Raw genomic sequence first — 13,166 nt, 5'->3', positions numbered from 1 at the left:
TTTAGATTTATTCCGTAAAATTTGTAAATGTTTGGCTTAAAATTCTAAAAAGGTGAAACGTTAGGATTTGTTTTGTAATGTTTGTAAGCGTTTGTCTTAAATCGCTAAAAAGGTGAAATGTTTAGATTTGTTTCGTAACGTTTGTAACGTTTGGCTTAAATCGCTAAAAAGGTGAAACATTTGGATTTGTTTCGTAACGTTTGTAAACGTTTGGCTTAAATTGCTAGAAAAGTGAAACGCTTGGATTTGTTTCGTAAGCTTTGTAAACGTTTGGCTTAAATTGCTAAAAAGGTGAAACGCTTGGATTTGTTTCGTAACGTTTGTAAACGTTTGGCTTAAATTGCTAAAAAGGTGAAACATTTGGATTTGTATCATAACCTTTGTAAATGTTTGGCGTAAATCGTTAAAAAGGTGAAGCGTTTGAATTTGTTTCGTAACGTTTGTAAATGTTTGGCTCAAATCGCTAAAAAGGCAAAACGTTTAGATTTGTTTCAAAACGTTTGTAAACATTTGGCTTCAATCGCTAAAAAGGTGAAACATTTGGATTTGTTTCGTAACGTTTGTAAACGTTTGGCGTAAATCATTAAAAAAGTGAAATGCTTGGATTTGTTTCATAAGGTTTTAAACGTTTGGCTTAATTCGCTAAAATGGGGAAACATTTTGTTTTGTTTCGTATCGTTTGTAAACGTTTAGCTTATATTTCTAAAAAGGGAAACATTTGGAATTCTTTTCTAAACTTTGTAAATGTTTGGCTTAAATCGCTAAAAAGGTGATGCGTTAGGATTTGTTCGGTAATATTTGTAAACGTTTGGCTTAAATCGCTAAAAAGGTGAAACATTTAGATTTGTTTCATAACGTTTGTAAAAGTTTGTAAACGTTTGGCTTCAATCGCTAAAAAGGTGAAACATTTGGAATTGTTTCATAACGTTTTTAAACGTTTGACATAAATCGCTAAAAAAGTGAAATGCTTGGATTTGTTTCATAACGTTATAAACATTTGGCTTAAATTGCTAAAATGGGGAAACGTTTGGTTTTGTTTCGTAACGTTTGTAAACGTTTGGCTTAAATTGCTAAAAAGGCGAAATGTTTGGTTTTGTTTCTTAACGTTTGTAAACTTTCGGCTTCAATCTCAAAAAAGGTGAAACGGTTGAATTTCTTTCGTAACGTTTGTAAACGTTTTGCTTAAATTGCTAAAAAGGTGAAACGTTTGGATTTGTTTCATAACATTTGACAACGTTCGGCTTAAATTGCTAAAAAGGTGAAACTTTTGGATTTAATTTGTAATGTTTTTAAACGTTTGGCTTAAATCGCTAAAAAGGGGAAACGTTTGGATTTGTTTCGTAATGTTTGTAAACGTTTGGCTTAAATTGCTAAAAAAGACAAAACGTTTGGATTTGTTCCGCAACGTTTGTAAACATTTGGCTTAAATTGCAAAAAAGGTGAAACATTTAGATTTGTTTCGTAACTTTTGTAAACGTTTGGCTTAAATTTCTAAAAAGGGGAAACGTTAGGGTTTGTTTTGTAATGTTTGTAAACGTTTGGCTTAAATAGCTGAAACGGTAAAATGTTTGGATTTGTTTCGTAACGTTTGTAACGTTTGGCTTAAATCGCTAAAAAGGTGAAACATTTGGATTTGTTTCGTAACGTTTGTAAACGTTTGGCTTAAATTGCTAAAAAGCTGAAACGCCATGGATTTGTTTCGTAACCTTTGTAAACGTTTGGCTTCAATTTCTAAAAAGGGGAAACGTTAGGGTTTGTTTTGTAATGTTTGTAAACGTTTAGCTTAAATCGCTAAAAAGGTGAAACATTTGGATTTGTTTCATAATGTTTGTAAACGTTTTGCTTAAATGGCTAAAAAAGTGAAACATTTGGATTTGTTTTGAAACCTTTGTAAACGTTTGGCTTAAATTGCTAAAAAGGTGAAACGCTTGGATTTGTTTTGTATCGTTTGTAAACGTTTGGCTTCAATTGCTAAAAAGGTGAAACATTTGGAATTCTTTTCTAACCTTTGTAAATGTTTTTTTAAATAGCTAAAAAGGTGAAGCGTTTGGATTTGTTCGGTAATGTTTGTAAACGTTTGGCTTAAATCCCTAAAAAGGTGAAACATTTGGATTTGTTTTATAACGTTTGTAAACTTTTGGCTTCAATCGCTAAAAAGGTGAAACGTTTGGATTGGTTTCGTAACGTTTTTAAACGTTTGGCATAAATCGCTAAAAAAGTGAAATACTTGGATTTGTTTCATAACGTTATAAACATTTGGCTTAAATTGCTAAAATGGGGAAACATTTGGTATTGTTTCGTAACGTGTTCAAACGATTGGCTTAAATTGCTAAAATGGCGAAATGTTTTGTTTTGTTTCGTAACGTTTGTAAACTTTCGGCTTCAATTTCTAAAAAGGTGAAACAGTTAGATTTCTTTCGTAACGTTTGTAAACGTTTTGCTTAAATTGCTAAAAAGGTGAAATGCTTGGATTTCTTTCATAACGTTTGTAAACGTTCGGCTTAAATTGCTAAAAAGGTGAAATGTTTGGATTTCTTTCGCAACGTTTGTAAACGTTTGGCTTAAATTGCTAAAAAGGTGAAACACTTGTATTTGTTTTGTAACGTTTGTAAACGTTTGGCATAAATTGCTAAAAAGGTGAAACGCTTGGATTTTTTTCCGAACGTTTGTAAACAGTTGGCTTAAATTGCTAAAAAGGTGAAACTCTTGGATTTGTTTTGTAACGTTCATAAATGTTTGGCTTAAATCGCTAAAAAGGTGAAACGCTTGGCTTTGTTTAGTAACGTTTGTAAAGGTTTAGCTTAAATCGCTAAAAATGGGAAACGTTTGGATTTGTTTCGTAACATTTAAAACGTTTGGCTTTGTTTCGTAGTGTTTGTAAAAATTTGGCTTAAATCGCTAAAAATCTGAAACGTTTGGATTTGTTTCGTAACGTTTGTAAACGTTTGCCTTAAATCGCTAAAAAGGGAAAACGTTTGGATTTGGTTCGTAACGTTTGTAAATGTTTGGCTTAAATTGCTAGAAAAGACGAAACGTTTGGATTTGTTCCGCAACGTTTGTAAACATTTGGCTTAATTTGCTAAAAAGGTGAAACGTTTGGATTTATTTTGTAAAGTTTGTAAAAGTTTGGCTTAAATTTCTAAAAAGGGGAAACGTTAGGATTTGTTTTGTAACGTTTGTAAACGTTTGGCTTAAATAGATAAAACGGTAAAATGTTTGGATTTGTTTCGTAACGTTTGTAACGTTTGGTTTAAATCGCTAAAAAGGTAAAACATTTAGATTTGTTTCGTAACGTTTGTAAACGTTTGGCTTAAATTGATAAAAAGCTGAAACGCTTGGATTTGTTTCGTAACCTTTGTAAACATTTGGCTTAAATTGATAAAAAGATAAAACTCTTGGATTTGTTTCACAACGTTTGGAATCGTTACGCTTAAATTGCTAAAAAGGTGAAACATTTGGATTTGTTTCCTAACCTTTGTAAATGTTTGTCTTAAATCGCTAAAAAGGTGAAACGTTTGGATTTATTACATAACGTTTGAAAACGTTTGGCTTCAATTGAACGTTTGTAAACATTTGGCATAAATCGCTAAAAAACTGAAATGCTTGGATTTGTTTCATAACGTTTTAAACGTTTGGCTTAAATCGCTAAAATGGGGGAATGTTTGGTTTTGTTTCGTAACATTTGTAAATATTTGGCTTTAATTGCTAAAAAGGTGAAATGTTTTGTTTTGTTTTGAAACATTTGTAAACGTTCGACTTCAATCTCTAAAAAGGTGAAATAGTTGGATTTCTTTCTATTGGTTTATAAATGTTTTGCATTTATTGCTAAAAAGGTGAAACGCTTGGATTTGTTTCGTAACGTTTGCAAACGTTTGTCTTAAATTGCTAAAAAGGTGAAACGCCTGGATTTGTTTCAGAACGTTTGTAAATGTTTTGCTTAAATTGCTAAAAAGGTTAAACGCTTGGATTTGTTTCGTAATGTTTGTAAACGTTTGGCCTAAATCGCTAAAAAGGTGACATGTTTTGATTTATTTCGTAACGTTTTAAACGTTTCGTTTTGTTTCGTAATGTTTGTAACTGTTTGGTTTAAATCGATAAAAATGTGAAACGTTTGTATTTGTTTCGTAACGTTTTAAACGTTTCGTAAACTTTGTATACGTCTCTCTTAAATCGCTAAAAAGGGGAAACATTTGGATTTGTTTCGTATCGTTTGTAAACGTTTGGCTTAAATCTGTAAAATGGTGAAACGTTTGGATTTGTATCATAACCTTTGTAAACGTTTGGCTTAAATTGCTAAAAAGGTGAAACATTTTGTTTTGTTTCGTAACGTTTGTAAACGTTCAGCTTAAATTGCTAAAAAGGTGAAACGTTTGGATTTCTTTCGTAACGTTTGTAAACGTTTGGCTTAAATTGCTAAAAAAGTGAAACTCTTGGATTTGTTTTGTAACGTTTGTAAAATTTTGGCTTAAATTACTAAAAAGGTTAAACTCTTGGATTTGTTTTAGAACGTTTATAAGTGTTTGGCTTAAATTGCTAAAAAGTTGAAACGCTTGAATTTGTTTCGTAATATTTGTAAACGTTTAGCTTAAATTGCTAAAAACGTGAAACGCTTGGTTTTGTTTAGTAACCTTTGTAAATGTTTGGCTTAAATCGCTAAAAATGTAAAAGGTTTGGATTTGTTTCGTAACATTTTAAACGTTTGGTTTTGTTTCGAAACTTTTTTAAACGTTTGGCTTAAGTCGCTAAAAATTTGAAACGGTTGGATTTGTTTCGTAACGTTTTAAACGTTTCGTAACGTTTGTAAACGTTTGGCTTAAATTGCTAAAACAGGGAAGCGTTTGGATTTATTTCGTAAACGTTTGTAATGTTTGGCTTAAATTTCTAAAAAGGCGAAACGTTTGGATTTGTTCCGCAACGTTTGTAAACATTTGGCTTAATTCGCTAAAAGGTGAAATGTTTAGATTTATTTCGTAACGTTTGTAAACGTTTGGCTTAAATTTCTAAAAACGTGAAACATTAGGATTTGTTTTGTTACGTTAGTAAACGTTTGGCTTAAATAGCTAAAAAGGTGAAATGTTTAGATTTGTTTCGTAACGTTTGTAACGTTTGGCTTATATCGCTAAAAAGGTGAAACATTTGGATTTGTTTTGTAACGTTTGTAAACGTTTGGCTTAAATTGCTAAAAAGGGGAAACGCTTGGATTTGTTGCATAACCTTTGTAAACGTTTGGATTAAATTGCTAAAAAGGTAAAACGCTTGGATTTGACATTTGGATTTGTATCCTAACCTTTGTAAATGTTTGGCTTAAATAGCTAAGAAGGTAAAGCGTTTGGATTTATTTCGTACCGTTTATAAACGTTTGACTTAAATCGCTAAAAAGGCGAAAAATTTAGATTTGTTTGAAAACGTTTGTAAACGTTTGGCTTAAATCGCTAAAAAGGTGAAACGTTTGGATTTGCTTCGTAACGTTTCTAAACATTTGGCATAAATCGCTAAAAAAGTGAAATACTTGGATTTGTTTCGTAACGTTTTAAACGTTTTGTTTAAATCGCTAAAATGGGCAAACGTTTTGTTTTGTTTCGTAACGTTTGTAAACGTTTGGCTTAAATTGCTAAAAAGGTGAAATGTTTTGTTTTGTTTCGAAACGTTTGTAAACGTTCGGCTTCAATATCCAAAAAGGTGAAACGGTTGGATTTCTTTCGTAACGTTTGTAAACGTTTTGCATATATTGCTAAAAATGTGAAACGGTTGGATTTGTTTCGTAACGTTTGTAAACGTTTGGCTTAAATTGCTAAAAAGGTGAAACCCCTGGATTTGTTCGTAATGTTTGTAAACGTTTGGCTTAAATCACTAAAAAGATGACACGTTTGGATTTGTTTCTTAACATTTTAAACGTTTGGTTTTGTTTCGTAAAGTTTGTAACAATTTGGCATAAATCGATAAAAATGTGAAAAGTTTGGATTTGTTTCGTAACGGTTTTAAACGTTTGGCTTAAATTGCTAAAAAGGCGAAACGTTTGGATTTGTTTCGTATTGTTTGTAAACGTTTGGCTTAAATCACTAAAAAGGGGAAACGTTTTGTTTGTTTCGTAACGTTTGTAAACGTTCGGCTTAAATTGCTAAAAAGGTGAAACGTTTGGATTTCTTTCGTAACGTTTGTAAACGTTTGGCTTAAATTGCTAAAAAGGTGAAACGCTTAGATTTATTTTGTAACTTTTGTAAACGTTTGGCTTAAATTACTAAAACGGCGAAACTCTTGCATTTGTTTCAGAACGTTTGTATGTGTTTGGCTTAAATTTCTAAAAAGGTGAAACGCTTGAATTTGCTTCGTAACATTTGTAAACGTTTAGCTAAAATTGCTAAAAACGTGAAACGCTTGGTTTTGTTTAGTAACGTTTGTAAAGATTTGGCTTAAATCGCTAAAAATGTGAAACGTTTGGATTTGTTTCGTAACTTTTTAAACGTTTGGTTTTGTTTCGAAACGTTTGGCTTAAGTCGCTAAAAATTTGAAACGTTTGGATTTGTTTCGTAACATTTTAACATTTCGTAACGTTTGTAAACATTTGGCTTAAATCGCTAAAACCGAGAAACATTTGGATTTATTTCGTAAAAGTTTGTAATCGTTTGGCTTATATTGCTAAAAAGGCGAAACGTTTCGATTTGTTCTGTAACGTTTGTAAACATTTAGCTTAAATCGCTAAAAAGGTGAAACGTTTAGATTTATTCCGTAAAATTTGTAAACGTTTGGCTTAAAATTCTAAAAAGGTGAAACGTTAGGATTTGTTTTGTAATGTTTGTAAGCGTTTGTCTTAAATCGCTAAAAAGGTGAAATGTTTAGATTTGTTTCGTAACGTTTGTAACGTTTGGCTTAAATCGCTAAAAAGGTGAAACATTTGGATTTGTTTCGTAACGTTTGTAAACGTTTGGCTTAAATTGCTAGAAAAGTGAAACGCTTGGATTTGTTTCGTAAGCTTTGTAAACGTTTGGCTTAAATTGCTAAAAAGGTGAAACGCTTGGATTTGTTTCGTAACGTTTGTAAACGTTTGGCTTAAATTGCTAAAAAGGTGAAACATTTGGATTTGTATCCTAACCTTTGTAAATGTTTGGCGTAAATCGTTAAAAAGGTGAAGCGTTTGAATTTGTTTCGTAACGTTTGTAAATGTTTGGCTCAAATCGCTAAAAAGGCAAAACGTTTAGATTTGTTTCAAAACGTTTGTAAACATTTGGCTTCAATCGCTAAAAAAGGTGAAACATTTGGATTTGTTTCGTAACGTTTGTAAACGTTTGGCGTAAATCATTAAAAAAGTGAAATGCTTGGATTTGTTTCATAAGGTTTTAAACGTTTGGCTTAATTCGCTAAAATGGGGAAACATTTTGTTTTGTTTCGTATCGTTTGTAAACGTTTAGCTTATATTTCTAAAAAGGGAAACATTTGGAATTCTTTTCTAAACTTTGTAAATGTTTGGCTTAAATCGCTAAAAAGGTGATGCATTAGGATTTGTTCGGTAATATTTGTAAACGTTTGGCTTAAATCGCTAAAAAGGTGAAACATTTAGATTTGTTTCATAACGTTTGTAAAAGTTTGTAAACGTTTGGCTTCAATCGCTAAAAAGGTGAAACATTTGGATTTGTTTCATAACGTTTTTAAACGTTTGACATAAATCGCTAAAAAAGTGAAATGCTTGGATTTGTTTCATAACGTTATAAACATTTGGCTTAAATTGCTAAAACGGGGAAACGTTTGGTTTTGTTTCGTAACGTTTGTAAACGTTTGGCTTAAATTGCTAAAAAGGCGAAATGTTTGGTTTTGTTTCTTAACGTTTGTAAACTTTCGGCTTCAATCTCGAAAAAGGTGAAACGGTTGAATTTCTTTCGTAACGTTTGTAAACGTTTTGCTTAAATTGCAATAAAGTTGAAACGCTTGGATTTGTTTCATAACGTTTGACAACGTTCGGCTTAAATTGCTAAAAAGGTGAAACTTTTGGATTTAATTTGTAATGTTTTTAAACGTTTGGCTTAAATCGCTAAAAAGGGGAAACGTTTGGATTTGTTTCGTAATGTTTGTAAACGTTTGGCTTAAATTGCTAAAAAAGACGAAACGTTTGGATTTGTTCTGCAACGTTTGTAAACATTTGGCTTAAATTGCAAAAAAGGTGAAACGTTTAGATTTGTTTCGTAACTTTTGTAAACGTTTGGCTTAAATTTCTAATAAGGGGAAAAGTTAGGGTTTGTTTTGTAATATTTGTAAACGTTTGGCTTAAATAGATGAAACGGTGAAATGTTTGGATTTGTTTCGTAACGTTTGTAACGTTTGGCTTAAATCGCTAAAAAGGTGAAACATTTGGATTTGTTTCGTAACGTTTGTAAACGTTTGGCTTAAATTGCTAAAAAGCTGAAACGCCATGGATTTGTTTCGTAACCTTTGTAAACATTTGGCTTAAATTGCTAAAAAGGTGAAACTCTTGGATTTGTTTCGCAACGTTTGTAAACGTAACGCTTAAATTGTTAAAAGGTGAAACATTTGGATTTGTTTCCTAACCTTTGTAAATGCTTGGCTTAAATCGCTAAAAAGGTGAAACCTTTGGATTTATTACATAACGTTTGTAAACGTTTGGCTTCAATGGAAATTTTGTAAACGTTTGGCATAAATAGCTAAAAAACTGAAATGCTTGGATTTGTTTCATAACGTTTTAAACGTTTGGCTTAAATCACTAAAATGGGGGAACGTTTGATTTTGTTTCGTATCATTTGTAAACATTTGGCTTAAATTTCTAAAAAGGTGAAAGGTTTTGTTTTGTTTCAAAACGTTTGTAAACGTTCGGCTTCAATCTCTAAAAAGATGAAACAGTTGGATTTCTTTCGTATGGTTTATAAACGTTTTGCATATCTTGCTAAAAAGGTGAAACACTTGGATTTGTTTCGTAACGTTTGTAAACGTTTGGCTTAAATTGCTAAAAAGGTGAAACGCTTGTATTTGTTTCGTAACATTTCTTAACGTTTGGCTTAAATCGCTAAAAAGGTGACATGTTTGGATTTGTTTCGTGACGTTTTAAACGTTTGGTTTTGTTTCGTAATGTTTGTAACTGTTTGGCTTAAATCGATAAAAATGTGAAACGTTTGTATTTGTTTCGTAACGTTTTAAACGTTTCGTAAACTTTGTAAACGTCTCGCTTACATCGCTAAAAAGGGGAAACATTTGGATTTGTTTCGTATCGTTTGTAAACGTTTGGCTTAAATCGCTAAAAAGGTGAAACGTTTCGATTTGTATTGTAACCTTTGTAAACGTTTGGCTTAAATTGCTAAAAAGGTGAAACGTTTTATTTTGTTTCGTAACGTTTGTAAACATTCTGCTTAAATTGCTAAAAAGGTGAAATATTTGGATTTGTATCGTAATGTTTGTAAACATTTGGATTAAATTGCTAAAAAGGTGAAACACTTGGATTTGTTTTGTAACGTTTGTAGACGTTTGGCTTCAATCGCTAAAAAGGTGACACGTTTGGATTTGTTTCGTAGCGTTTTAAACGTTGGGTTTTGTTACACAACGTTTGTAACAGTTTGGCTTAAATCGATAAAAATGTGAAACGTTTGGATTTGTTTCGTAACGTTTTAAAAGTTTCGTAAAGTTTGTAAACGTTTGGCTTAAATCGCTAAAAAGGGGAAACGTTTGGATTTGTTCCGTAACGTTCGTAAACGTTTGGCTTAAATTGCTAAAAAGGTGAAATGTTTGGATTTATTTTGTAACGTTTGTAATGTTTGGCATAAATTGCTAAAAAAGTGAGATGCTTGGATTTGTTTCATAATGTTTTAAACGTTTGGCTTAAATCACTAAAATGGGAAAACGTTTGGTTTTGTTTCGCAACGTTTGTAAACGTTCGACTTCAATCTCTAAAAAGGTGAAACAGTTGGATTTCTTTCGTAACGTTTGTAAACGTTTTGCATAAATTGCTAAAAAGGTGAAACGCTTGGATTTATTTTGTAACGTTTGTAACGTTTGGCATAAATTGCTAAAAAAGTGAGATACTTGGATTTGTTTCATAATGTTTTAAACGTTTGGCTTAAATCACTAAAATGGGAAAACGTTTGGTTTTTGTTTCGCAACGTTTGTAAACGTTCGACTTCAATCTCTAAAAAGGTGAAACAGTTGGATTTCTTTCGTAACGTTTGTAAACGTTTTGCATAAATTGCTAAAAAGGTGAAACGCTTGGATTTATTTTGTAACGTTTGTAACGTTTGGCATAAATTGCTAAAAAAGTGAGATGCTTGGATTTGTTTCATAATGTTTTAAACGTTTGGCTTAAATCACTAAAATGGGAAAACGTTTGGTTTTGTTTCGTAACGTTTGTAAACGTTCGACTTAAATCGTTAGAAAGGTGAAACGGTTGGATTTCTTTCGTAACGTTTGTAAACATTTGGCTTAAATTGCTAAAAAGGCGAAACTTTTGGATTTGTTTCGTAACGTTTGTAAACGTTTGGCCTAAATTGCTAAAAAGGTGAAACGCTTGGATTTGTTTCGTAACGTTTGTGAACGTTTGGATTAAATTGCTAAAAAGGTTAAATGCTTGGATTTGTTACGTAACGTTTGTAAACGTTTGGCTTAAATCGCTAAAAAGGTGACACGTTTGGATTTGTTTCGTAACTTTTTAAACGTTGGGTTTTGTTACATAAATTTTGTAACAATTTGGCTTAAATCGATAAAAATGTGAAACGTTTGGATTTGTTTCGTAACGTTTTAAACGTTTCGTAAAGTTTGTAAATGTTTGGCTTAAATCGCTAAAAAGGGGAAAAGTTTGGATTTGTTCTGTAACGTTTGGCTTAAATTGCTAAAAAGGTGAAATGTTTTGTTTTGTTTCGTAACGATTGTAAACGTTCGGCTTAAATTGCTAAAAACGTGAAACATTTGGATTTCTTTCGTAACGTTTGTAAACGTTTGGCTTAAATTGCTAAAAGGCGAAACGCTTTGATTTCTTTTGAAAAATTTGTAAACTTTTGGCTTAAATTACTAAAACGGTGAAACTCTTGGATTTATTTCAGATCGTTTGTAAACGTTTGGCTTAAATTGCTAAAAAGGTGAAACGCTTGGATTTGTTTCCTAACATTTGTAAACGTTTAGCTTAAATTGCTAAAAAGTTGATACGCTTGGTTTTGTTTAGTAAAGTTTGTAAAGGTTTGGCCTAAATCGCTAAAAATGTGAAACGTTTGGATTTGTTTCGTAACATTTTAAACGTTTGATTTTGTTTCGTAACGTTTGTAAACGTTTGGCTTAAATCGCTAAAAATGTGAAACGTTTGTATTTGTTTCGTAACATTTCAAACGTTTATAAATGTTTGGCTAAAATTGCTAAAACGGAGAAACGTTTAGATTTGTTTCGTAACGTTTGTAAACGTTTGGCACAAATTGCTAAAAAAGTGAAATGCTTGGATTTGTTTCATAATGTCTTAAACGTTTGGCTTAAATCGCTAAAATGGGGAAACATTTTGTTTTGTTTCGTAACGTTTGTAAACCTTTGGCTTAAATTGTTAAAAAGGCAAAACGCTTGGATTTGATCCGCAATGTTTGTAAACATTAGGCTTAAATTGCTAAAAAGGTGAAACGTTTAGATTTTTTTTCGTAACCTTTGTAAACGTTTGGCTTAAATTTCTAAAAAGGTGAAACGTTAGGATTTTTTTTTTAACATTTGTAAACATTTTGCTTGAATCGCTAAAAAGGTGAAATGTTTGGATTTGTTTCGTAACGTTTGTAACGTTTGGCCTAAATTGCTAAAAAGGTGAAACATTTAGATTTGTTTCGTAACGTTTGTAAACGTGTGGCTTAAATTGCTAAAAAGGTGAAACGCTTGGATTTGTTTCGCAACCTTTGTAAACATTTTGCTTAAATTTCTAAAAAGGTAAAACGCTTAGATTTGTTTCGTAAGGTTTGTAAACGTTTGACTTAAATTGCTAAATATGTGAAACATTTGGAATTTTTTCCTAACCTTTGTAAATGCTTGACTTAAATCGCTAAAAAGGTGAAGCGTTTGGATTTGTTCCGTAACGTTTGTAAACGTTTGTCTTAAATCGCTAAAAAGGTGAAACATTTGGATTTGTTTCATAACGTTTGTAAACGTTTGGCTTCAATCGCTAAAAAAAGTGAAATGCTTCGATTTGTTTCAGAACGTTTTAAACATTTGGCTTAAATCGCTAAAAAGGTGAACCATTTGGATTTTTTTCGTAACATTTGTAAATGTTTGGCTTAAATTGCTAAAAAGGCGAAACGCTTGGATTTGTTTCGTAACCTTTGTAAACGTTTAGCTTCAATTGCTAAAAAGGCGAAACGCTTGGATTTGTTTCGTAACCTTTGAAAACGTTTGGCTTCAATTGCTAAAAAGGTGAAACGCTTGGATTTGTTTCGTAACGTTTGTAAACGTTTGGCTTCAATTGCTAAAAAGGTGAAACATGTGGATTTGTTTTCTAACCTTTGTAAATGTTTGGCTTAAATCGCAAAAAAGGTAAAGCATTTAAATTTCTTTCGTAACGTTTGTAAACGTTCGACTTAAATCGCAAAAAAGGGAAAACGTTTGGATTTTTTTCGTAACGTTTGTAAACGTTTGGCTGCAATAAATATGGGAAACGTTTGGATTTGTTTCATAATGTTTTTAAACGTTTAGCATAAATCGCTAAAAAGGTGAAATGTTTGGATTTGTTTCATAACGTTTTTAAACGTTTGGCATAAATGAAATGCTTGGATTTGTTTCATAACGTTTTAAACGTTTGACTTAAATCACTAAAATGTGGAAACGTTTGGTTTTGTTTCGTAACGTTTGTAAACGTTCGGCTTAAATTGCTAAAAAGGTAAAATTTTTGTTTTATTTCGTAACGTTTGTAAACGTTCGGCTTCAATCTTTAAAAATGTGAAACAGTTGGATTTCTTTTGTAACGTTTGTAAACGTTTTGCTTATATTAATAAAAAGTTGAAACACTTGGATTTCTTTCGTAACGTTTGTAAACGTTTTGCATAAATTGCTAAAAAGGTGATACGCTTGGATTTGTTTCGTAGCGTTTGTAACCATTATGCTTAAATTTCTAAAAAGGTGAAACTTTTGGATTTGTTTCCAAACCTTTGTAAATGTTTGGCTTAAATCGCTAAAAAGGTGAAATGTTTGGATTTGTTTCATAACGTTTGTAAACATTT

Source organism: Mercurialis annua, linkage group LG1-X, assembly GCF_937616625.2.
Source record: "Mercurialis annua linkage group LG1-X, ddMerAnnu1.2, whole genome shotgun sequence".
Lineage (NCBI taxonomy): Eukaryota > Viridiplantae > Streptophyta > Magnoliopsida > Malpighiales > Euphorbiaceae > Mercurialis > Mercurialis annua.
This window is presented reverse-complemented; position numbering follows the sequence as displayed.